Here is a 27,282-nt window from a genome sequence, read left to right as displayed (position 1 = left end):
CCTATTTCTAGTACAGTATACTTGAACATCCTTCCAGTCTACCAAGTCTTAAAATCTTAGAGAAAACTTTCTAATGATCAAAATAACATTTTGCTTGGGAAGAGCACATTTCAAATTACAATAGACTTTCTTTTCTTATTTAGAAAAAGATTAAAAAGTCAATATACAATAAAGGACTTAAAAGGTTTCTTTATGATGCAAATGAGGAGATAAGGGAATGGCACAGAGTGCAGGGACATATGTTTCCCATGTTTAGGCCCCAGTTTGATCTCTGGCACTACACAGCACTTGAGCACTATTAGGCAGAGAGTTCTATGAACCCAGAACTACAGTCATCAACTACTTATATGGAACTCCCTAACTAGATTAAATTGGTGGAGAATCACCAAAAATGACCCATAGCCAACCTGAGCACTGCTTGAAAGGTTTCCCCCAATGAAAATGGACAAGGATTTTGATCATATTACTACTTTAATAGAATTTATTACTGTAGAGATAACATGACTTACAAAAGTGTGAATATTTATATTTAAGTTGTACAAAATTATTGCACCACCTCTACCACCACAACAGAACATCCACCAATGTCCTTATTTAACTTTAGTCCTTCCCATTTCTCCCTTCCTCTCAACCTCCTCCTGGAACCATCCTCATGTTTACTGAAGGTAACCTCAATTTCATAGTCAGAGTTCCGGGACTTGCTTTCATTGTCATTGTTAATAAAAGATTTTTAAAAGATTAAACATATACAGCACAGCTAGCAGAAATGGTGCTTATTGTGATGCTTATAAAGATGCAAAACAGAAAGGAACTGCTATAAACATAGTTAGAAAATATATAAAATACAAATCTGACTTTAAAATATATGCTACTAATTAACAAAGAAGTTGGAGGGATAGTACCAACTAAATTTCTTCAAAGAACTATAATCAGATATCAACTATTACAGAAATGAAGTTTTTCATCAGTTCGTGTTCTTGTTTGCATGATACCAATGTTTGAAGAAAGATTACCAGAATATAGAAATGAAGTGGATGTGGGGGAATTAATTGGGTATAAAATATCACACTCTGTTAGAAGTTAATCAAGATAATGGAGGACCTAAGCATGTAGCTAACCTGAGTTCAATTCTCAACATCTCAGATAGTCCCCGTGAGTCTACATCTACCAGGAATAATTCCTGGTGCAGAGCCAGTAGTAACCCCTCAGCACTGCTGAATATAGCCCCAAAATTTTTTAATTAAAAAATGTATGAATATAATGGAAATTCAGGTTAAAAAATAACTAGACTGTTCAAAAGTAATAGCTGAGAGCTATCCAAACTTAAGAAAAGATTTAAAAGATAAGAAATACTTACATTTAAATCCATAAGAACTATACCAATCAAAAGCCATTGAAATTCAAACAACAATTTAAAAAATTAAGGGCTGCTAATGCAGAGGAAAAAGTGACAATAAAATTTCTCAAATTTTATCAGATTTTTCATAAGTTTTTCACTAGAATTAAAAGTTACAAAATTGTTCATGATTGAGTTTCAGCTGTACAATATTTGAACATATTTCTATTCACCAGTGTTCACTTCCCTCCGCCAACGTTCCCCAGTTTCCCTTTCTCCCTCCTTCCAGTTTGCTTCTGTGGCATAAATTTTCTGCTTTCTTTTGACAGAAACTCAACAGACTAGGAAAGAATGAAGGTGATAAATTATACTTCTAAAAGAAACTTCCTAACAAAAAAATTTTACCCTGAAAATCAATTTACAATAGAAAAATAATAAATAAATAAATAATAAAATAAAGCTAACAGAATTTACTACTACCAGACCTGCTATACAAAAATGTTCAAAGCTCTTTGTGAAAAGAAGAAGCAAATGAACAGAAAAACTTGACCAAATTTTTCTGCTTTGGAAGGCATACCTTGCTATCCTGAGGGCTTACTCCAGGCTCAGATCTCAGGGGTCATTCAGGATTTGGGGGACCATATGGGGTTCTGGGGATGGAAACTAGGATCAATAACATGCAATGAAATCCCCCTACCTGATGTACAATCTCTTCAGTTTATGAAGGAATTAAAAGTAATTTAAACAGCAAAATATAAATAGCAGTGATATGCAATAAGCAAAGATAAAAGAAGAGAAAGAAAATGGCCAACGCATTATATTGAAAAGATGTGATGTTTGGAAAGCAAAAAAAAATTATATAGTAGTTTGATATAACCCTAATAGTAACTATAAAATAAAAATGTGGAGCATAGATGTTTAAATAATAAAATGAAGAGTTTGAGAAATTCGCCAAAGAAAAGAATCCATACGAAAAGGTAGATAGAAACAAAAGAAGGAGAGTGTTAGTAGGCAAATACCAAATAACAATAAGCATCATAAATATTTATGGTCTGAATTAATCAGTAAAAAGAGAGTGACTAGATGAAGAGAAAATATAGGAGAACCCATGTAAAATATGTTCCTTTCCATTATTTGAGCAGGGAAATACATTATATATAAACTGATTCTTCAAATAATCTTCTAGCATACTAATATATCACTGTATTAATACATTAATTTTATTGAAGTTTTTTTCTGATGAAATGAAATATGCTGCTATACTTAGTTAAACATTCTATTGCGTCCCTATAGAATTTTTTAAAAATTAAAATACACATTTATTATAATTTATGATTCCTAAAATATTATTAGATATAGATAAATGCAGGTAAATCCATAGAAAATGTATTTTATATTACATATAAAAATATATAAATGTAGTGTAATATAATTATATATGTTCACTATTATAATTCTGTATTTTGTTTTGTTTTGGGTGCACAACCAGCGGCTTTCAGGGGTTACTCCTGGCTTAACACTTAGAAATTACTTCTGGCAAGCTTGGGGGACCATATGGGATGCCCGGGATTGAAACCAGGTCAAACATTAGCAAGGCAAACGCCCTACCTTCTGTGCTATTGCTCTGTCCCCACTGTTATAATTCTTAAAAAATTTGGTTTGTATGTTTTATTATTATTGTTTACTTTTATGTTTTTGTGCCACATTTGGCGGTGCTCATGGCTGACTTTCTGGTTCTCTGCTCAGGGATCACTCCTGATGGGCTTGGAAACCATACGGGGTGCCAGAGGTCAAATTCAGATCAATTACTTGCAACAGAAGTACACTACCCACTGTATTGTCACTTCAGTCTTGCCTAATTTTTACCCATATCCTTTCAAGCTCCATTCTGTGTTGGTAATTTAAGTATATTTAAAAATATTATCAATCTCTTTATTTTTGAGTATTTTGTCATTTTTAACTGATCTACCAAGGATTTATTATTTGCTAATATATCGCAGTTAACATTTATGCCTATTAGCGATGGTTTCTAGCTTGCTTATAGATGTTTTATTCAAAAATAAAAATTGCATTGTGTATAATCCAATGAAAAGATACTGTATTTAATTGGCAAATTGCTTTGGCATTGGTAAGTATTTTAAACCTTAATTACTTCTTCTTTTGCTGTCTGCTTCAGATCATCAGTTAGAAAAGTCCAGCACACATAGCTAAAGAAAAGAAAAAAAAAAGAACATTTAGTTGAAGACCTAAAATGTTAATACTGAAGTTTCTTCAATTTACTGATATTCAAAATCTAAATTGTCTGGTTCTTTGTAAGTTCTAAATTAATGGCTAGGGAAAAAAAAAGCTTAATTTGTAGGAAAGAAATCTCAGATGCAAAGAACTTATTCTTTTAAGCTCCAGAGAAATGTAGTGCATTTATCAGCTTTGAGTGGATATCGTTGTGTTTATAACAGAGTGGAGGCACCATGCAATTTTGCTCCTGAAATTGGTTTATATAGATGACTGGTTGCTGTGAAGTGTGTGTCAGAGTTCCATGCAGCTGTTATGAAGTAGTACAATTGTCACTGCTTCTTACATGGTTGTTGAGAAGAGCTTGAGAGCCCAGCTCAGTCAGCTGTTGAATAGATAACCCAACACAGTTAACGTGGCATACATTGTAAAGAATTACATGCCTGCTACAATGAGCTTTGGGCCTTTGGTCTAGATAATAATCCTGGTGGGGGTACCACATGTAGTGGTTGTCTGATCACTCAGATATAACTGACGAAACATAAAGAAAAATGTCAGTCGACTGAAAGAAAAATGTAGCTGCAAGTTTGTTTAAGGTTCATGTAAACGCTTATGTGTATTTTTTAACCCCAAGCCTCCCAAGAACTTGACTGCCAAGTACAATGTCTCACACTAAAATACCAGGTCTAGAGATGATAACCTATTTAAGGTTGTATTGAAATATGGTTGACTGCAAAAATATCTTGTTCATCTCATTTGTTGACAGTAGTGAACATTTTTGTTTCAAAGGAAAGAAAACTTTATAGAAAATTAATTTACATATGAAATATAAATAAAGCAGTACTAAAATTAATTATTGAAAACTTTTGAGTAAGGACATGTAATTTTAACTTCATGAAGTAATCAGAATGGCAATGCAGATATATTTTCTGATGACTATTATGAAATTTAAATGTGCAAAGAAATACTACTATTTTTCACTTGAGCATAGTAAAAAAACAGTGATATAACAAGCAGGACACAATAAAGTTTATCAAAAATAACTAAAGTTTCAGGATTTCCAGCTAAAATCCTGTATATTTATTCTTTCTCTAATTTGTTTTCTGGATTTGGTTGCCACAGCCCATATGGCATTCACAAATAAAGATTGAACTAGGACTACTTTGATTCCTATGCTCATTGAGAGGATTTATGGATATAACATCTGCTAAAACTAGGGGATTTTTTCATATCTGGTAAAAAGTATCTTTGCAATAAATAATTTCATCTTTTTAATTTCTTCAGGTAGCAATGATTTATCATATTTTTAATAAAATAAAAATGCACTAAGTAGAGTGACCTATAAATGGGAAACTAAATTTTTGCAACTAGAGCTAATTTTAGTTGATTATTTACAATTATATTTTACAAATATGTATTTAGAATTTTCCTGAAAAGGCACTTAATTAGGGGTATTTAAATATTAGTAGAATAATCTGTAAATAAGAGATTTTATTTAGTAAGTTGCCAAATCTTATATTCTTTAAGTCAGAAAAATTATCTACTATTCGATTGATCTTTTAAAAGCATAAAACCACTCTTAAATTATATGATTAATTTTTATTTAACAAGAACAGAGTCAACTGCTTGAGATACCTTTCAAAAATATACCATCTTTCATTTAGAAATTGGTTAATTTTTTTTTTACTTCTTGGGTGTTATTTTCTGATTAACATATTTATAAAGTCAGAATTTCTCAAAATAAAGTTGACATATCCGCTCTATCAGTTTCCCTGCAAAACTTCAAAACTTGAATCTGGAGCTGAAGATATAATACAATGGGTAAGGTGCTAAGCTTTGATCGATCTTCAGTACCACATATAGTCTCCCAAACATCAATCACTCCTAGTGATCCCTGAGCACACTGTCAAACTTAAACCCTAAGCACAGCTGGTTATACACCTCAAAAAAGTTATCTTAATGACCTATATTATTTATTAAGGTCCTCCATATATACATTAAAGCCATATATTGAATATAAAGCACATTACAAACACAAGGAATCAGTGTAGTTCCTCTAAAATGCAGATTTATGTGACCATTTTCTGCAAAATTATATTTTGTCATAGACTACCCAAAATGATCACTCCATAATTGTTTGCAAGCCTTTGCTGTCTTTATGTCATGACTTTCTTGGAGCACAGACATTTTAGCATACACAAAATACAGAGTTTTGTATCTGCATTTCATGCCTCCTTCCTCCTCCCAAACCCTACTGGGGTTTTCTTGGTGGCCCCTAAACATTGAAGACATAAGCATTCACATACATAGAGCATAGAGACCCCTAACAAGCATTGTAGACCTACCTACTCAAGGTTTAGCAGAAAGTGAGGCTGGTTCCTAAAACACTTCCAAGTATGGATCCTAAGAAAGAAAGTGATGACTTTCTCCCACATATCTACTAATAAACTCTTTAAGTATTATATCTCTTAAAGAATTATTTAGCACAAAAATGGGTAAGCATCATTAATTTCTGCTCTTTTTTTTGGGGGGGGGCATGCTCAGTGACTCTCAAGGATTACTCCTGCCAATGAGCTCAGAAATTGCTCCTAGTTATAGTCCCCCATAGCTTGGGGGACTATATGGAATGCTGGGAGATCAAACCAAGGTCCTTCCAGGGTCAGCCACGTGCAAGACAAATGCCCTACCGCTGTGCCTCCATTCCGGCCCCTATTAATCTCTGTTCTTTGTGGATTTTAATTTTTTGGTATAAGTTTAAAATTTCCCAAAATAAACGTTTAAATATCATACGTTTAAACTAAAGAAAATGAGGAGTCTTTAATATAGGAACTACTTATTATCCATTTGGTCACCAAAAAGTGAATGTCTGTTTCTGACTCTCTTCAGTCTAGGTTACCTTTGTAATAGCTTTGACCAGGTGTGATTTTACATGATTTTTAAGTCTTAAAGTAACCATGCTTGTTCTCTTGGAACCTCAGTAGGGTTACTTTGAATTATTTTTACCTTTGATCAAACATCTGGGTGACTATTGTCATGAGTAAAATCAGGCACTTACAAAAGAAATAAAAGAAATCCTAAATACAATATGAATAAAATGGTTACTTTTAACTGTATTGGTTAGATATGAATAGTCACACGAGAAAGCGAAAAGATAGTGTTAATCAAATTATTTTGACATGAATATTTTTGTATAAATGACACTATAAATTGTAGCAATTTCTTATTTTGTTAAATGACATATCCACATTTCAGGAATAAAGCATCAAAACTCAGAATGCAGGGCCAGAAAGATAAGTACAGTGGGTAGGTCCTTGCCTTGTACAGGATTTATGCACCACATGTGGTGGCCTGAGCACTGGCAGGAATGATCTTTGAGCCAAAGTCAATAGTCTTCCAGGAGCACTGATGATTGTGACAAAAAAAAAAAAAAAAAAAAAAAAACACACACATAGAATATAGTAAGTTAACCACTATAAACCGAAATCTAGTAGACAGTAAGATAATTTGAATTGTTGTACACATGTCTTGCATGAAAAAGGCCCTGAATTTGATTCCTAGCATCACATGGTCTCCTGGGCACTGCAGTTTAGATAGTCCAGATTGGTCCCAGCCTTGCTAGGCCCAAGATGGAACCTATTAAGACCTATTGAACTATCAGCAGATCAAGCATATCAGGCATACAAGAGGCCTACTGGGGACACCTCTAAAATATAAATAAGGCCCAAACCTATCCTTCATTATATACAATTATTCCTTTTTACCAAATTTACTTAATTCATCCATTTGCTTGTTTATCTATAAGCCGTATGTTAAAAAAATCATACTGTTCATATTTTCTATTTTACTTACTTCACTAAATATCATGTCTAGGTACACTATGCTGAAACTGACAGGATCTCATCTTACATTTTATAGCTAAATATATATATATATATATATATATATATATATATATATATATATATATATATATGTACATATACATATATCTTCTTTATCTGGTAATAAACATTTAAGTTGTATCTATCTCTGGCCAGTGTAAATAATGCTACAAAAACAAGAAGGTACATATATCTCTTTGAATTAATTTTTTCATATTTTAGGTAAATTATTAATATTATAAAATTTTTCTTAGGACAAAAGAACATTTCATGAGCTCTTTTCTGCTGAGCCAGCCTAGCCTACAGACACCAAGGACTGTAATCTCTCCAGGACCGGCACCCGGTAAGATGTCCCTGGCCAATGAAGGTGGGGCCAATTCCTGCCATGTGATTGGGAACCCAGAGACTTATAAAGACCAGCGGCCATGCTCTCTCCCTCTTTTCTGCTGAGCCAGCCTAGTCTACAGACACCAAGGACTGTAATCTCTCCAGGACCCACACCCGAAAAGCATGGCCGCTATCTTGTAACCCCTGAATTCCATTTCTGCACATTGTAAGAAGCAATCTACAGCCTTACCAATGCACTAATTTTGCAGTACACCCCCGTATTTAAAGAAATCAAGATGGCTCCTCTAATAATCTAAAACTTAGGAAACAGCTAGCTCTTGCCATGTATAGGGTTTGGGGAGGAGCCATACCGGGGCCCTTGTCCCTAGCCTGAGGAGTGCTGGGAGGCTTGGCAGGCCCCCAGCCGTCCTTGTCTTTTTTCCCCTGACTCCAGGCCTTCCCTGGGTGCCAGTTCAGATGGCCATAAGTGGGTTCAGGTGGACTCTTAGTGATCCTCAGGTTCCCCCCTCCCTCCATACTCCAGGGGGGAGGTGCATGGGGAGGAGGGCGGGCAGACATCTGGCTTCCGGTTTCCTCCTTGATTCTGGAACCAGCTCTTGCCAGGTATGGGATTTGGGGAGGCCCCATACCAGAGCCATTTCTCCCTAGCCTGGGGAGTGCTGGGAGGCTTGGCAGACCCCCAGCCGTCCTTGTCTTTTTCCCCCTGCCTCCAGGCCTTCCCTGGGTGCCAGCTCAGATGGCCAGAAGTGGGTTCAGGTGGACTCTTAGTGGTCCTCAGGTTCCCCCCTCCCTCCGTACTCCAGGGGGAAGGTGCATGGGGAGGAGGGCGGGCAGACATTTGGCTTCCTGTTTTCTCCTTGATTCTGGAGACCAGCTCTTGCTGGTCCCCTGGACTTCAGTCTTTCCCTGGGCACCGGTCTAGGTGGACTATATAGGGGTCAACAGGCTTTCCCCCTATCTCTCCCTACACTAATGGGAATGTGCTCTGGAAGGAGGGCAGGCAGTTCTAGCACTGGTTTATGTTGGAACAGTCAGTGGAAATTTTTTCTCTTTGTTTTCATATTGATTGTATTGTGTGCATATATTCTATATATCCATAATATCCATCTTGTATTGGGACCTTGATACTGCCCTACAAATCACACTTCTAATATTTTACTGCCTCAGTCCCAACCCTACTTCCCCACATCCTCCCATGTAGGTGCAGCTAATGACATGAAGCTCACCACATAGAGTGATAAGTGCAGTTAGAGAAATAACTACACTGAAAACTACCATAACAACGTGAATGAATGAGGGAAAAAGAAAGCCTGTCTCGAGTACAGGTGTGGGTGGGGTGGGGAGTAGGTAGATCTGGGGAATTGGTGGTGGGAATCCTGCACTGGTGAAGGGGGGTGTTCTTTACATGACTGTAATCATACAACTACAATTATATTTGTAATCACGGTGTTTAAATAAAGATAATTAAAAAATTAAAAAAAAGAACATTTCATGATAGCTATACTAGCTTAAATTCCTCCCAACAGTGTTTCAGGGTTCCCTTATTTTCACATCCTCTTCAACACTACTTGTTTTGATTAATAACTATTCTCATAATCTTTAACCTTTGGTCAAATATCTAGACGATTATTTTCATATGAGTAACTATTTTCATGAGTACTCAGGCAAGTATAAGGGGAAAATTAGGTAATAATTCATTGTGTTTTTATTTGCATTCTCCTAATAATAAAATGCTAAATATTTTACATATACCTACTGGTTATTAATTTTCAGTATATATAGAAGTCTGTTTTGGTTTTCTGCCTAATTTTTTATTGTGCCACACCTGGTGGTGCACAAGGATTATTTCTGACTCTACACTCAAGAATCACTCTTGGCATGCTTAGGAGAACATATTGAATGCTAAGGATTAAACCCAGGTTGTCTATATACAAGGCAATTACCCTACCACCATTTTATTTTTGAAATCTTGTTTATTTAGTTGCTAATATTTTGGGGTTCTTGGGGGCCACACCCAGTAACGCTAAGGGGTTATTCCTGGCTATGCGCTCAGAAATCGCTCCTGGCTTGGCTTGGAGGACCATATGGGACACCAGGGATCAAACTGCAGTCAATCCTGAGTCAGCCACATGCAAGACAAAAGCTCTACCGCTGTGCCACTGCACCAGCCCCTTAATTTCTAATTTTTGTGAGTTTTTAATATTTTGGATATATACAAATATAACCCTTCTCAAACAAATGATGTGCAAATAACTTCTATCATTTACCAGGGAGCTTTTCATTTTGGTGCAGGTTTTTATCACAGAGCAGACAATTCTATTTTTTTAACTTTATTTTCTTAGCCATTAAAGTTAACTCACAAAAACAAAAACAAAAACAAAAAAACTCTTTAGATTTAAAGGTATGGAGTATTTTGTTTGTTTTCTTAATGTATTTTTCTTAATTGTATTTTTCTTAAGCATATTGCTTATGTTTTCTTAATATCATTTTCTTAATAATATTATGAATTAAAAGTTACATTTGGGCTGGAGAGATAGCATGGAGGTAAGGCGTTTGCCTTTCATGCAAAAGGATGGTGGTTAGAATCCCGGCATCCCATGTGGTCCCCTGTGCCTACCAGGAACGATTTCTGAGCATAGAGCCAGGAGTAACCCCTGAGCACTGCCAGGTGTGACCCAAAAACCAAAAAAAAAAAAAAAAAAGTAGGTTAAAATTTTTTTTATCAGTTTTGTTCTATTGATCATTGTTACTTTTACTTCAAATAACATGCTATTTTGATAACAAACACTTTTTAGTACCGTTTGAAATCAAGGTTTGTGAAATCTCCATTTATTTTCTGTGTGTGTGTGTGTGTGTGTGTGTGTGTGTGTGTGTGTGTGTGTGTGTGTTTTACTGTCTGGTTGTTATTTTCTTTTTATTTTTGGTTTTGAGGCCACACCTGATGACGCTCAGGGATTACTCCTGGCTATGTGCTCAGAAATCGATCCTGTCTTGGAGAACTATATGGGACCCCCGGAACAGAATCAGGTCCTTCTGGGTCAGCTGCATGCAAGGCAAATGCCTTATCACTGCACTGTTGCTCTGGCCCCATCTGGGATATTTTTCAGTTATAAATACATTTTTATTTATAAGATATTGTCATTGTGATTTTTATAGGGATTACAATGAATCTGTATATTGATTTATTGTCTTGTAGGGGGGTTGTTAGCCTTGTTTAATTTTGGCATCAGGGTAATAATGTCAGTCTATTTGTTTTAATTTACAGAAAAGTTGAGATAGATATTAATTCTTCTGTGAAAGTTTGTTAGAACTCATTAGCACAGTCATGTGGTTTCAGGCTTTTGTGTTTGATTGTGAGGGTTTCTTTTCTTTTTAAATTTTCTTACTGTTGATATGATTTTGAGGTTTTGTTACTCCTTCCAATTCAATCTGTAATATTTGTGGTTTTAGAAATTCCTTTTCTTACAAACTACTTAATTATTGCAATATAATGTCCATAATAATATTATGATTCTTTGTATTTATGTATTATTTATTGTAACCTCTCTTTCCTTTTCCTTTGTGATTTGGTTTATTTGTGTTTTCTTTCTCTTCTATTTGAATCTGATTAAAGTCTATTTTTTTAATCTTTCCAAATTACCACCATTGATTTTATTGACATTTTTAAATGTAATTTTATTTTAATTTTGCTTAATTTTTACTTTAAGTTTCCTTATTCAACTAACTATCCTGGTATTTTAGTTGTGCTTTTGCTTCTTTCAGCAGTTCTTATAAGTTTAGATGACTTATATCTGTGATTCGTCTCTTTTTCTGATCTAGGGTTCTTTTAGTACAATGATATAATTTTTTCATTTTAAGATACCAACTGTTGTTTCACTGAAGCAAAAAAAGTACTTAAAGTACTTTTATAGTTAATAAAACAGAATTCTACTATTTTCTAAAATGGCTATTAAAGAATTTAAATAATAAAATTTCATTCCATTGTTCTTGTAAAAACATTCATTTTTTATTTTGCCTAAACAAAGATTTTTCTTTTGATCCAAATAGACATTTTAATTCACTACTATATTTATTAACTGGAAATAAAAAATTAATCATCTTCTTAATATATTAGGATTGTTAGTTGACTTAATGATAATTTCTACTGACCTTGCATTTCTTGGGAATATTAAAATGAGCTAGAATGACCTCCAAGAGAAAAGCAATTTTAAAAATTTGTTACCATTTAAAAATCTGTATTTTAATGGTATGATTTGGCTAACTTAAAAGCTGGTAAAAATTGGTGCTATTTTATTGACATATTACAAAATATGCCACTTGGTGCTAAATATAAGTTTTTGACAGTGATTTTTATAGACATATTTCATCAATTTAAGCCTCACTGAATCTCTGAGCTATAGGAGTAGGTTATAATATAAAAATATAATACATGTCTGTCTTTCTTTGTGACAGATATATTAGACATTTATGGATTTAACTTGCTTGTTTCTTTTCTGACCCTTCACATGTTTTTAAAAAAATGTTATGGTGAGATCTTTCTCTAAAAATTCGAGTTAATATTATTGGTAGAATTTTATATCAATAGGAAATCTAGAAATATCCTACTCGAAGTTCACACATTTCTGGGTAAAGGAACAAATTCATATTTTAGAAACCATCATTGGAAGGTTTCATTATTTATATAATCCACTTATCAAATAAGCAGGTTAAAAAAAAGGTAAATTTAGAAATAAGTCAACAAACAATCTATTTTCTTAAAAACCTTTGGCATCATCAGATTAAAACATATTTCTGTAAAAATAGCAACTATAGATAATTAACCATTTTCCATGATTTCCTTTTATTTAGATTTTTATATATTTTTTAACTTTGGTTTTATTTTTGGCCACACCTAGCCACAATTCCCAGGCTTTGAATTCAGAAATCACTCCTCGAAGGCTCAGGGAGCATAGGGATGCCAGGGATGGAACCCAGAACTGCCACCTGCAAGGCAAATGTTCTACCAGCTGTGCTTTTGCTCCGGCTCCTAGATATTTTATATTTTATGTTAAAATATTTATCTTCTACAAACTATATCTGCAACAATCTATATTTGTCTAAGATTATAATTATAGAATGGATAGTCTATCTGGATTTATCAATATAATTGGAGAACTTGTTAACTGTGTATCTTTAACACTTAGCAAATTCTGAAATACAAAACCTATCATAGGCTGAATTTGTCTGACTCACAAATAAAATATATCCATTTCTAGAAATTCTTCAGCTGGTAGACTTAGTTTTATACAACATAATAGTACATGTTTTTGAGAGTATGTGGTAAGATATTAAAATTAGAATAAATAACAAGATTATTACCTACTAGATCAAAATTTAAACCCAGTTAATTTCAAAGCACTTATTTCCATTGGTGTGTGATCCTTAGTCCTTTCATTCTCAAAAAGAGCACTTGCTGTGCTCCCAGTAGGAAGCCCAAATTCAATGATACACTTAGGATCCAGTTCTTAAGACTTTCATAGTTTATTATTATATAGAACTCTAGGAGATTTTCCAGTTTGTTAAGACTAGTTTCTTCTCCAAGCAGTAAAAGATAATAATCTGAATGACATAATTGCTTGATACTGTTAAACAATTATTTACTTTCACTGAGTTTTACCTTTCTATTATCTCATCGATGTTAAAGCAAGGATTCTTTCACTCGTCTATTCATTTAACAAGTTAATTGAGCAACTGAATGTGGCCAGATTTTCTACTAAATTAATAAAATAGTGAGTAACAAAATAATGTCCCTACTTTAAAGGAATTTATTATCAAAAGAGTAAATAAAAAGTAAATTTGCAGTGCGAAAAGTCAGGATCCAACACAGCAAAATAAATAAAAGGAAAAGTGTATACACAAATTCGCACACTTGTAAAATAAGCATTAAAAGTTAAAGTGTTACTTAAAAAGCTAAGGAAAAAATAAGCAATTTATTGGGAAGCACTAACAGTATTTTATAGCAAACCTGAATGAAATGAAATGAGCCAAGTAAATATCAAGGAAATAGCCTTCCAGATAGAGGCCTTGAAAGGAGAACTCTTAAAGTTTTCTGGATAAATAATAAATATAAAGAGGGAAAGCCAATATTATTGCACGTTTTTAGCTTTTGTTGGCTGCTTTAAAAATAAATCTGTTTATGTTTTAGTAAAATATTTTTAAAAACTTCATTACTAGTCTCACTTTATTCAGTCCTAATCTATATAGTATTTTCTTTTCAATCAATCCAGATCATTAGTGTCCATATAACTTCGAAGTAAACTGTACTCCTATTGGCCTGCCCTCTGTGGATAAAGACAGCTAAGCTATTTCATCTAGATATCCATCTGTGCACCCTGTTGAAATTGTTGCTTTGCACAACATGCTATGGATATAGACACCCACCTATCACACTTTTGATTGCATTCTACCAATTTGAACTTTCTATTTTAATTTCTGAATCCCTTGTAGACACATTATATTAGAAATTTCCTCATTGATCTCATTTTAGTCACATTTATTTCTTTCTCTTTTTTATTAGATCAAAAATTGAATTCTAATTCAGTTTTTAAAATGTCTGGCTCCTTATTCTACAAGTTATTATTATTAGTGAATTCTTCAGTCACATGAATTACTAATAAAAATGTTAACTCTGCTGGATCCTAAAGCAGTATTCCCTTCCCACCAGCTTTGAGGGTCGCCAGGTGAAATCTCTTCATTCATTACATGTATAAATGTAGTTATATTAATTATTAGTTTTTGTTATACAATACAGGTAATACTTTATTTTATTTATTATTTATTTTATTTAAACACCCTGGTTACAAGGTTATTCATACTACAGGTTTATTTTTTCATAGATAAAGTTGTTCATGATTGACTTACAGTCATACAATGTATAATAAACTTCATCAATGAGCATTTCCCACCACCAACATCAACAGTTTCCTTCTCAACCTCCCTGATGCCTTTCTCCTCTCCATTCACCCTCTCCCACCTGCCTTTGGGGAAGGCATTTTACTTCTCTACTTCTCTCTGTCTTTCTCTCTGTCTCTCTCTCCCTCTCTCTTCTTTGACATTGTTGTTTGCACTGCTGGTAATGAAGGGATGCTGTGAGTGTCCCTTTTATAGAGGACCCTTCTCTACTCTAACTGTACTTTCCACCCTTTGCAGCAAGCTTCCTACCATGGACTGGTCCTCTAATCCTCATCTCTATTGTCTCTGAATATCATCCTCACACTATCTTTTATTTTCCTTATATCCCACAGATGAGTGAGATTATCCTGCTTATCATTCTTCCTCTCCCTCTAATACATTTTACTCAGTCTAATACTCTTCATTTCCATCCATGTATACATATAAATATGCGGGGTCCTGAAGCCCCCCAGGGGGGACCCGGCCAGCAGGAATTAGCTGGGAAGGCTTCTCAGACAACCGCACTCCTATTTTGCTGAGTAGAAGAGCAACCACACCTGTAAAAAATCTGAGAGAGGTTAATAATAAAGACCCAAGGCAGCGTCTCACTGTTCAAGGGCAACTTTATTTGGCTACAGCTCCTTCTTATATAGAGAAGGAGAAGGGGGCAGTACAAGGGTGATGTCAATCACACTTTTGGCATGAAAATTACTTCATTATTCCAAATAAGGCAAGTGGGCAATACTTCTTGCAGTATCCATGGAAACATCTTGTGACCTTCTAGCTGCATTCCTAATTGCTTGACTATCAGGAGGTGGTGCAAGATGTGCTTGCCTCAGTGATCTTGAACAGACAATGTAGCATATACACAATAATGAATGTCTTGTAAACTCAGGGATATGGTTAAGGGAGTAAGGCCTCTTTTCTGGGAATGGTACTGGGCTGTGTTGCTCTCCTCCAGGCTAAAAGATTAATTATACTTTGCAGCTGCATTTTCCTTTCTCTTTGGCCCAAGAACTTACAGCAAGACTGCATGTAGCCTTTAGGTGAAAGGCTGGATTATGGCAGAAAGAATAGCAAAATGGCCTCAAACAAGTCAGTCCCCAACATCTCCCCCTTTCTCTTCTAATAAAAGAAGGAAAGTCGTGAGCGGGTGGAAGAACCGTGTCTTAGGCTACAAGGTTTGACCAGGTCGGACACGGCCAAAGCCGCATTTAAAAGGTGGCTACAAACGCCGTGGGTGTGCACAGGGATCCGAATTATGCGCTGTAGCCTTTTAGGGCCGTGTCCAACTGGGACCTTGCTAATCCCGTCGTAGGTATCTCCACAGCCGAGAGCACAAGTACCGGAGCGAGCTCTGTTTGTTAGCTATGCGCTCTATCTCCTGGAAACTTAGTGGCTGGAAAGGCGGCTTGGTGACTAAAGCCAAGTTTTCACAGGAGTCACGCGGGGTTAGACGCTGGTAGTTAACCTGAATAGAGGTTTTTGCCTTTTCATCTACCTGGTTTTTAATAAAGGCAGTAATTTTGCGGAAAATCCATGGGCCAAGAGAAAAGAGCAGCATGAGGCTAATAAGAGGGCCCAAAATAGTGGACAGTAATGTATGTATCCAAGGAGAAGAGAAAAACCAACCCTGTTACCAACTTTGTTTTTGGTCAAAACGTTTCTGGAACTCCTTCATACCATTACCAATACGTAGAACACTATCCCTAACTAATCCAGATTTGTCTTTAAATACACAGCATAGTTCTTTAAGGGCCACACAGACTCCCCCTTCCTATATAAGGGCAAAATATAAAGTACGACGATTTTGAAGAACTACATCAGCAAGGGAACTAACAGTATCGTAGGGGTTGAGGAGAGAAGCTAAGCTAACAGCGTTTATAATATGGTTTTGTGAGGGCTAGAGCAGAGGCATTTATAATATTTAAAATAACTTGAGAGGAGGAGGATGGGCCAGAAGGCAGAGTCCGTAGCTTACAACTTGCCCAACAGTGAGTTAATGACGTTGAGGCTGAACTTTCCAGAGAAGAAGTTTAGAGTTATTGGTGTAGATAGGAGATTTAAACGTTGTGATGCTTTTATAAAACGGCGAAACCGGTGAATTGCAGATTTAACAGTGTTCATAGCTGGTGTTGGAGAGCGCTTGGGCAGAGGCATTGACCATTTGCAGGATGAGGTTCAAGGTGGAAACCGGACCAACAGGTTTGATGGTTAATGTAGGCTTTAACAAAGCTAAAACATAATAATTATGATAAGCAAGAAACATTTTAGTAACAATATGGGGAGAAAATGCAGTGGAGTAAACAAAATAAGTGGAGTTGGGGGCTTCAATGAAGATGGAAGAGTTGTTAACAATAATGGTTTGATTGCAAATGTGTGATTGTTGAACAGGCGGGCACATATATGGTTCGAGTAAGCAAAGTTCCACGACCGTGACTTGTTTGCAATGGAGGTTGTTGGTGGCAGTGGTGGGCATCCAAGGCAGCTAGGCAGAGTGCTCAATTTAGCATTGTCAAAGGTGGAGTCAGTTAGAAACAGGTTTGCAGGAATGGCGGCTAGCAGGAGGTTTATAAGAAAACAGCTTGGCAGAAGGCAAAATGGTTACTTTATATAAAAATTAAGAATTTGCAGAAAACATTAGCAATTTACATTACACTAGTTATTTTTGAATACCACGGGAATGTTATTTGACCTCTGTTAGACTTTGGCATAAAAGAAAATTTATAATTAACAATTGCTAATTAAAAAAAATTTTTTTTAAACTGAATATAAAGGATTTTTCTTAAACTTTTAGTTATTATGTTAAAGCTGGATGCTATTTTTTAGCCATAAATACATATTCTATAGGCCTGAACTTACACATAACAGGAAAGCCGGGTGACTGCAAAGTTCAGAAATTCTCCAGGGAAAAGTTATCCCCGATGGCCATTGAGAAATCTGGGGTTTGCCATTCTCCACACCCTCCGCCATGTTCTTAGAAGGACAAAGCTAGCTTAATACATAATTTTTAACACATGATTTTTAGTTGCAAGATGCCAGTCTGTGAACTGACTAGACTGAACCAGGTTGAAAAAATTAATTGAAATTTGAAAAATGGATAAGGCTTTAAAAATTGTATTATTATAAAATGTAGAGATAACAAATAAACAGACAAAACAAAACAATACTAAACACAACATTTTACACTTGTGGCCACTTTCATTCATCACAACAGACACATAAACAGACAAAAGGATTGATTTAAGACTGATTTATAAAAAATTGACAAGCGCTTTTAAATATTTAGCTAGCATGTTTGTGAGAAGAAAAAAAAATTTTGTAGAAAAACTTTTTTAGTTTTGAGAAGTACTTAATGTAGATGGAGTGGAACTTTGCTGAAAATAAATTTTAAGGTTTAGATTTAACACAAAACATTTTTAAAACAATTTTAATTTGAAGTTTAAAACATTAAGTAAAATGGTTAATAAGCAGTAAAAATTTTTTAAGTAAAATGGTTAATGAGCACTGTAGAAGGAGTCTTCACTCTGAAGTATGAAATCATTTGCTGTAAATGAATAGGTTTTCTTTAAATTGGTTTTGCAGTAGAATAGTAAGACAGCTGCAATAAAGTGTTAAAATTTTTATGATTAAACACAATAGCATGAACTATGATTATTAAAGGTATAAAAACTGATTTTAAAAAACAAACAACTGTTTTTACTATGAAGACTTTAAGTGAATAATTTGTAAAAAATATTATATACTAAATTAACTAAATGCTTAGATTATTATAAAATATAGTTAAAGACATCTGATACATTTACACACTTAGAACTTAAGACTAAAATTATATTTAATACTAGTTAATTTGCTTATAAAGTTTAGTTACTTTTATATATTACTTATAAAATTATATATAATATATTTTTCATTTATATTATTTTTTCACTGCGACACAAATATACAGATTTGTATAATGTGCTGATATTTTGAATGCACTTAAAATAATAGTTCTTTCAATGCAGAAATAAAGAACAACCATTGCTGTAGCACAAAGTTAAAACTAAGGGTACTATAAAGCACACCTAGGTGTTTACTGTGCATTAAATTAACTATATTGTTTAAAAAGGCTAACCACATTATTTTTCACATAATTTTGTAAATACTTTAAAAATTAAAATAAAATTTTTAATAGAAATATAAGACTTAAATTTAACACTTTTGTGTTCGGTTGGATTTTAAAACACAAAGAAGTTTTTCTTTTACCAACATTTTGTTATCTGTAAAGTGACAGAATCATGACCTTGCTCTAAAATTTTCTGAGAGGCATGAAAAAAAAAAGTTTATTGCTCTTATCTTCCTGTTGCTTTTTAATGTTTTAATAATTACTTTACACCACTTAATGCACTAAACCTAATAACACATATTTGACGAAGTGTAGGGCTGACAAGGTGAAGCAGAGTCTTTCACTGATAATTCGGGGAGGGGCTAGCACAGTTAACAGCAGGAAGGCTATAGGCAAATTATTTACAGTCTGCAGGGTGTAATGATATAGAGAAAAAAAAAACAATCTTTTAAGATTAATTACTAATTTATTGGAATTAGAGGGAATGGCAACCGAAGAGGGGAGTCTGGGTTGCAAAAGCACCATGGGGATCATGGTTTTATTAATTGATTTGAGAATATGCAAGAGATGCTACTTTTCAGATTTCTTTTGAATAACAAAGATTGGGTATTTCAAGGTGAATTGGAAGGCTTAAAGTGGGAGTGGCAGGGCCTGAGCTGGCTGTTTCCCAAGGCTGGCAGGAAAGAGGCTGAAGGAGGCTGAGGGCTGGTTTGAGCAAAATGTACTGAAGGTACATTAGGCTCAGAAGTTTTAACAGCAAAGTGTAGATATCGCAAGGTTTTATGGCTTAGCAGATGATACTTTGTAATTATCCTGCTTACTGTGCCCTTAGAATTTTTTGTAGGCACTGCAGCAGTTTCTGTTTTATGGCACTTAGCCTCACTTTCATTAGTTTGTCTCTTTGAGTTCTCAAGAGGGGGGGCTTGGCCGTGGAATTCAGTGGGCAGAGGACAGACAACTATAGATTTAGGAGGGGGGGGAACGCCTGAAGGGCAGAAACCTGTGAATTAAGAGAAGCAGCCTGTTTTTGAAGGCTTAAGATTTGTTTAAGATTTTTAATTTGGCCAAGTAGTTTCATTTCTATAGCTTTAAGAGGGGGAGCGGTGAGAGGAGGGAATCTGCCATGGTTAGGGACTGAGCGTCTTGGGCATTTAGAATTTTTCCCCTGGGGTGCGGGGGATCAGTGGGAGGCGTTTGAGAAGGTAGCTGCGGAGGCTGCTGAGCAGGCGGGGAGGGGGGGTGAAGACTTTTTCCATTAGGGAGAAAGACAGGAAAGGTAGTAGCACTGGTTTTTGAGCTAAGAGCATTATCAAGTTTGTTAGAGAGGTGAGACACCATGGATGTAATTGTGGTGAGTTGGGAGCTTAAGTCAGAAAGGGGGGGGGGGAGAAAGCAGCAACAGTTTGTTGCCGCGTGTGGGGGAGCTGCTGGAATGCTGGCTCTGGGGAGCGACTTCCAGGCATAGAGGGCAGCAAGAGCCATGTTGGCAAGCTGGGACCTGGAAAGTGTGTGCTGTACCTTTAAGGTATGAAAAGAGGCGAGGCCAGCTATACGAGCTTAGAGATCAGAATTCCTGCCTGTCTGCAAGGGCTTTGCAGCGGAAAAAAAAAGTTAACTTCCCAAGAGACAAAGAGTTCAGCTTTTAGATTCTAAGCAGGAGAGCGTGTAAGGGGCTTGGGGGCCATAGGAGGTTACGGCTTGAAACGGCTCTTTGAGGCTTTTCCAATTAAAGGCTTTGTATTGTTGCAATTGCTGGCTAAGGAGGGGAGGGTGGTGAGGGGAGTAAAGGTTTGGGTGGAACAGGGACGGAGCTGAGGCTAGGGAAGTGAAGGGCTGTTTAGGATTTTGCACAGAGGGTGCAGCGGCCTCTTCTGTAGGGGTCTGGGTGCATAGAGCAGAAGCATGGACAGAAGTAAGGGAGGGATATAAATGAGAAGCATTAGAGAGATTTGGAGACAAAGGTAGAAGAATCAGTGGTGGAGGGAGGACAAGGGGAAGTATTCTCAGAGGGAGAAGGGAGATGAGAGACAGAATTAGAACGAGAGGGAGTCCTGGAACACTCACGGGAGACTTGTTGTACATGAGATTCAACGGCATGGATGATGTCTTTGGCGGTTCCGGCATTTTTAGTTACAATGATATCTCTTAACAGGCTCCAATATTGGAACATAATTTTTTCCTTTTGTGAATCATCATTATTTACAAAATAATCACTCATTTCATGTCCTACTTTGTCCCAAGTGGACGCAACAATTTCTGGACAGGTAATAATAAACCAATGACATACATTATGAATAAACATAAGAAAATTACAAATATTCTTTTTGGTAACCTCTACATGTCTGGCTTTCAACTCAGACTGAATATCAATAATGAATTTAAGTTCAGTACTCAATGAAACACCCATGGAAGTGAAGCCAACGGGCGAAGCCCCAAGAGCCAATCAGGGGCGGTGATCAGAACGACTGAAAAAACTGCAGTTTAAATATTTGATTAAGGCTAACTCGTTTCAACGCCTACCCGGATGGGGTATATCCTGCGATTTACGAAACAGCTCCGGACTCGCCGACCCGTAGTCGTTCGGAGTGTGGCGGTGGTCTTCGAGCCCAGCGTTGGGCGCCAAAATGCGGGGTCCTGAAGCCCCCCAGGGGGGACCCGGCCAGCAGGAATTAGCTGGGAAGGCTTCTCAGACAACCGCACTCCTATTTTGCTGAGTAGAAGAGCAACCACACCTGTAAAAAATCTGAGAGAGGTTAATAATAAAGACCCAAGGCAGCGTCTCACTGTTCAAGGGCAACTTTATTTGGCTACAGCTCCTTCTTATATAGAGAAGGAGAAGGGGGCAGTACAAGGGTGATGTCAATCACACTTTTGGCATGAAAATTACTTCATTATTCCAAATAAGGCAAGTGGGCAATACTTCTTGCAGTATCCATGGAAACATCTTGTGACCTTCTAGCTGCATTCCTAATTGCTTGACTATCAGGAGGTGGTGCAAGATGTGCTTGCCTCAGTGATCTTGAACAGACAATGTAGCATATACACAATAATGAATGTCTTGTAAACTCAGGGATATGGTTAAGGGAGTAAGGCCTCTTTTCTGGGAATGGTACTGGGCTGTGTTGCTCTCCTCCGGGCTAAAAGATTAATTATACTTTGCAGCTGCATTTTCCTTTCTCTTTGGCCCAAGAACTTACAGCAAGACTGCATGTAGCCTTTAGGTGAAAGGCTGGATTATGGCAGAAAGAATAGCAAAATGGCCTCAAACAAGTCAGTCCCCAATATAAATAGTTCGAAATCACAAACAATGTTCAGTGCTGACTTCTGGCTCTACACTCAAAGATAACTCCTGGTTGGCTCAGGGGAATCATTATGCAATGCCATGTTGGAAATGAAACTCGGGTCAGTGGCATGTGAGGTAAGCATTCTACGTGTTGTGCTATCACTCCAGGTCCTCTACATTGACTTTTGACTTGCATCCATTTCCTTCACACTTAAAATATTACACTTTAGAACACCACAAATCAATCTACAAAATCAGGAAGACCAGAATTATTGAGGAATATGATAAAAAGAACCTAAGTACTATGAAGACTTATTTAATCTAATTCTGTATTTTTACTGACTTTACATTTTGCAAATGATTTCAGATACATAACTTTGAAAATAATCTTATTGTACAGTTCCTCCTAATCATGCAGTTCTTTAGAAATAATCTCCAAGTTGTTGTTAAAGAATAATTCTTCTCATAAAAGCAACATATTTAAAGCAATAGTCATGCCATATCATATTTACTAAATAAGATTTAAATATTTTTGCTTAATATTGTACATTCAAATGATTACCTTTTTACTCTCTGGCACTGAAAAAAATTATTTCCTCATTTTTTAGATTATCTTTAGACCGATCATTTCTTCAATGACTCCTTTGCTTTGTATTTGTGTGTGTGTGTGTGTGTGTGTGTGTGTGTGTGTGTGTGCGCACGCGTGCGTACATGAAGAACAGTAGTGGATTTAAGTTGGGGCAATAAGAATGCTGATAGTTACTGGTTTGTCATTACTTAGAGATCCTTCAGATAACAAAGCAACAAAACCAAAAAAAGTTTTCCTCTATGGATGTCCTAAAATCATTGAATATGTATATCCCCTTGAAGTTCTTAGAATAAAAATAAATTTAATATTTAAGTGCTAATTAAATTATCAACTGCATATCATTGGAAAAATTATATTAAATTATGACCATCAGTATCACTACAAGATAAACTAGTTGCTTAATTTTGCAATTATAAATCCAAGTTTGTAGTCCTTGGTCTATATTAACTTCTACGTATTTAAATATAACCTATTTTCTATACATGTAAAAAGCATAAAATTAAAATTAAAATCGTAGTGTCCATGGAGGGAAGATGATAGGGAAATGTTTGACACTAGTGGTAGGAACTGCACACTATTGAGTTGTTGTTCATTGTCTGACTATGACTCAATCATAGACAACTTTATGGGAAATAAAAAATCTATAGTATGAGCAACCTTTTAACCATGGTATTAAAATAAAAAGAATTTTAAAAAGAATAACAACTTTAAAAAGAATAACAACTTCTTGCAAATTGACAATGAAATAGTTTCATGAAATAAACTATTTAAATAAAAAAGATGTTTTAAAAAAATAACAACTTTAAAAAGAACTTTAAAAAGAATAACAACCTCTTGCAAATTGACAATGAAATAGTTTCATGAAAGACAAAAGTCTAGATTTTTGTTTATTTAAAAAGTTCTAGGAAAGAACATTGTAATAAAAAGAATCTTCTATTAGCATCAACTTTTATTAAAATTTTTAAACATTCAAGATAGTACATGAGCTCAAGATAATGGGCACCAGTTAGTCATTCTGCCTAGTATGCTGTAATAGATCTTTCAACATCCTTATACAACAAACCGATGTTGAGACTCCCTCAGAGTGTGAAAGTTTCGATAGAGTTGTGAAACAAGTTGAGGACATTGTATAGGAATGGTCATCAATCCCTACTATTTTCTTGCTCTGATAAAATATGCTCAGTTGAGAAAAATTATCACCATTATATTATATTAAACAGTTTGACTTAGTGGTTTTAAAACATCTAAGTCAACCTAATTTTCATTTTAAGAAAAAACTTACTTAATCTTAAATTTTTAGCAAAATTGAGCATGAAAAATTTAACTTTCAGATGAAAGAATTTTGTGTATAATATCAACATTATACAGAACTTTGTTGTTATGTAAATACCAGTTACACTGACCTATCCCTCTAATAGCGAAAATTCACAAGTCATCCTTCTAAATTGTTCTTTGTTCTGTTTCTAAAATTCCAAACACTTGCATCATTGATTTAAGTGTCCCCTGAAATGTGTAATTGCAAAAACAATCTGAAAATTAAAATGCTTATATTCTTTTACCCATCTATTACTACTGAAGTGTTAAAATAATTTATTCCATTATATTAACTATTGCTTGATGCATCAAAAGATAATTTACCATGTAATTTTGTTAAACCTGAAACTGTAGCATATTTTCTTGATAATACCATTAATATATCAAGAGTAAATAAAATGTTTAGTGGTAGGCACATTAATTATCGCCTTCATCTATTGGTGTTTAAAACTTAGAAATAATTAAATGTGCTTTAATAAGATATGGTTCTGAGGAAGCAGGATCATTTATGAATCGCTAGAGGTGCGTGGAGCTGCGTTTCCCTTGAGAGACGGAATTTATGCCTAACACCCTGCTGATTGTTCAGAAGGTAAAGAACCAATAGCTGCATGTACAGAGGTTTAATTTAAAGTGTGTTTCTCACTAGGCTGCTCACAACACTTAATTAAACTCTGCTGTTTTGGCAATGACAAATGCTGTAGTGCAAAAGGAACTCGAGTTGCAGTGACTGAGAAGCTTTTGTAATTTCTTTCATGTGCACTGGCAACCTGATCCAGGTCAGAAAAGAAAGTGAGAATAAAAGAAGACGTATTTAAGGTGTTTTGGACAAAGTTGCCACTTTTAAGCATCTATTTTTGGTCCCCAAAAGTGTTGTATTATTTAAAGGATTTAATCATGTGGTGTGGTTTTTATGGAAAGTGTGGCATGTGACCAGAGAAAACAACTTGAAGTCCATTTCTAATCATGTGGCTTTTGAAAAAAAGCTTCTTTTTCATTAGCGATTACAAGGCCTGGAGCAATAATTGATTTGAATTTAGATAAATATGAAGTGCTTTAAAATCTAGGTAATGTTTTATGGCGAATTTTATAGGAATTTTGTACTAGGCAATTAAGTTCTTTTCTTGGTTTATTTTCAAAATTTGGGATGTCTACTATATGAATCAAAGACATAAGCTCGTGTTTTTATTTTTATAAAAGATTTACAAAATGAAGTATAAGCAGCCAATGCTTTAAATTCTTCCTTTTGTAATTCTTACTGTGAAAAGTCCCCTTTATAAAGCTATCATTTCTTATTCACAAGTTCTATTTTCTAGAGTAAAACTTTTAATAAGTCATAGACTTCTAGTTCCATGTTTATATAATCAAACTCCAAAATTACCTAACTTGAAAATATTGACTATTAAAAATAGATAACGCTTATGAATATGTGTTATCTTCTAGAAACAAATCATTTTTACAAGTGCAAACTCATGACCATTTATAAACTCAGTACTTATTTCCACCAACCAGAGATTATGTATAAAATCTAAGAAATAAATACATGTTTACATAAATTAGTCTTCAAGAGACCAATAATTCAAACCATAGTAATCTGTTTCCACAACCTATGTCTCTAACCAACCCATCATACTGACAAATTAAAAACATTATGAATTTTGGGGCCGGAGAGATAGCATGGAGGTAAGGCGTTTGCCTTTCACGCAGAAGTTGGTGGTTCGAATCCTGGCATCCCATATGGTCCCCGAGCCTGCCAGGAGCGATTTCTGAGCATAGAGCCTGGAGTAACCCCTGAGCACTGCCGGGTGTAACCCCCCCAAAACAAAACAAAACAAAACAAAACAAAATATGAATTCTAAGCAATCTCATCAAATCAAAGAAACAATGGCAAATGTTGGGCACTTACTTCCTTGCTTAGCATTAAAGCAATTGAATTTTGCTCAAGATTCACATTTCTGAGATTAAATTCAGATATCCTAGAACATCTATGTGGTTTTATAAAATGAAACTTGTGGAATTAAGGAAATATAGAATAGGACAGAGTTCTCTACTGAGGTGATAGAAGAAAAATTTAAACTAAGCTTCCTGCTGCCAGGTTTTAGCTTTCTGGAAGACCATTGTTCTTTTCTCATGGTTACTGTATTGCTTTATTTAAGAAATACATGCCTCTCCTATTTACTATAAATAATTAAATGTAAAGTATATTGTATGTCTTTGCATCCACATGTAGCATATGGCAGGCAATATTATTAACAAGTGATGACAAGTAAAATGAGTTTTAAGGACAAAAATTTTTAGTCATATGATGTTCAAAATAATTCAAAACTACTTCACACAAAAATAATTCTGTTTTCATTTGATAGCATAAATTTAAATATCCATTACAAGAATAATTTCAAAAACTGAAGAATATGAAGACTACAACCTTCATCCCAGGATGGACACAGTCATCAAATTTTATTTTTCATAGTGTAAAGGGGTTACTCAGAAACCACGCTCTGAAATGCTTGAGTCTGATGGTTCGGTGATCAGGTCCAACACTGCCATGCTGCAGAGTTTGGCAGTTCTAGGAGGCATCAAAGTTACACCTGGTCATGCTCAAGGCTACATGCATTACTAGGGACTTGAAGACTTGACTGATCATGCAAAACATATGCACCAGTCCAATTAACTATCTCACTGACCCAGGATTAATCATTTTTTCCTTAAAATTATCCATAATTGAAATTTTCAATCTTGCAAGACATATTTTTAATTTTGCATACTTTCAGTAAACAATTTTTAGGCATACTTCAACTATTACAATCTGCCACACTATTTACAAAGTGGCCAGGGTTCAATGTTACATAGCATCATTAAATTTGAAATAGAAAAACAAACAGCCTGAAAGTATTTTGGAAGGTAGACATTATGAAAATGTAGAAAATGAGTTTAGTTATCTTAAGCATTATCTCTGTGACATTCCTAGTATATTCTATATTTAATTAAAACTTCATAATAGAAATATCTACATTTGAATCATATAAATTCTGTTGTCTATAAGTTGAAAATATAGACCCATAGAACAATTATTAGCAATTTCATGTCATCAGTCTTTACCAATGCTTGGACAAGAATCATACATGCAAATGAATTTCATATCTTTCTTTCCTATTGAAATTCACTGTATATTCAATTTGACATAGTATCTAAGACACAATTCACCAAAATTGAAAGGTTGTGCTAGGACATGTGAAATATTTCTAGGATAAAAGTAACATATAA

The 27,282-nt window shown here is 35.0% G+C and overlaps 1 non-coding gene across 1 annotated transcript; it reads right to left on the bottom strand.

Annotated features, from left to right (window-relative positions):
- Positions 1 to 18,683: 18,683 nt before the first annotated feature.
- LOC126009992 (small nucleolar RNA SNORA22) lies at positions 18,684 to 18,813 on the bottom strand. The gene has a single exon (XR_007496138.1). It is a non-coding gene; the product is annotated as a small nucleolar RNA SNORA22 (small nucleolar RNA).
- Between the last annotated feature and the right edge of the window lie 8,469 nt (positions 18,814 to 27,282).

Source organism: Suncus etruscus, chromosome 5 (genome assembly GCF_024139225.1).
Source record: "Suncus etruscus isolate mSunEtr1 chromosome 5, mSunEtr1.pri.cur, whole genome shotgun sequence".
NCBI classification, from domain to species: domain Eukaryota; kingdom Metazoa; phylum Chordata; class Mammalia; order Eulipotyphla; family Soricidae; genus Suncus; species Suncus etruscus.
The sequence above is the reverse complement of the archived record's forward strand: the minus strand, read 5'-3'. Positions and strand labels throughout refer to the sequence as shown.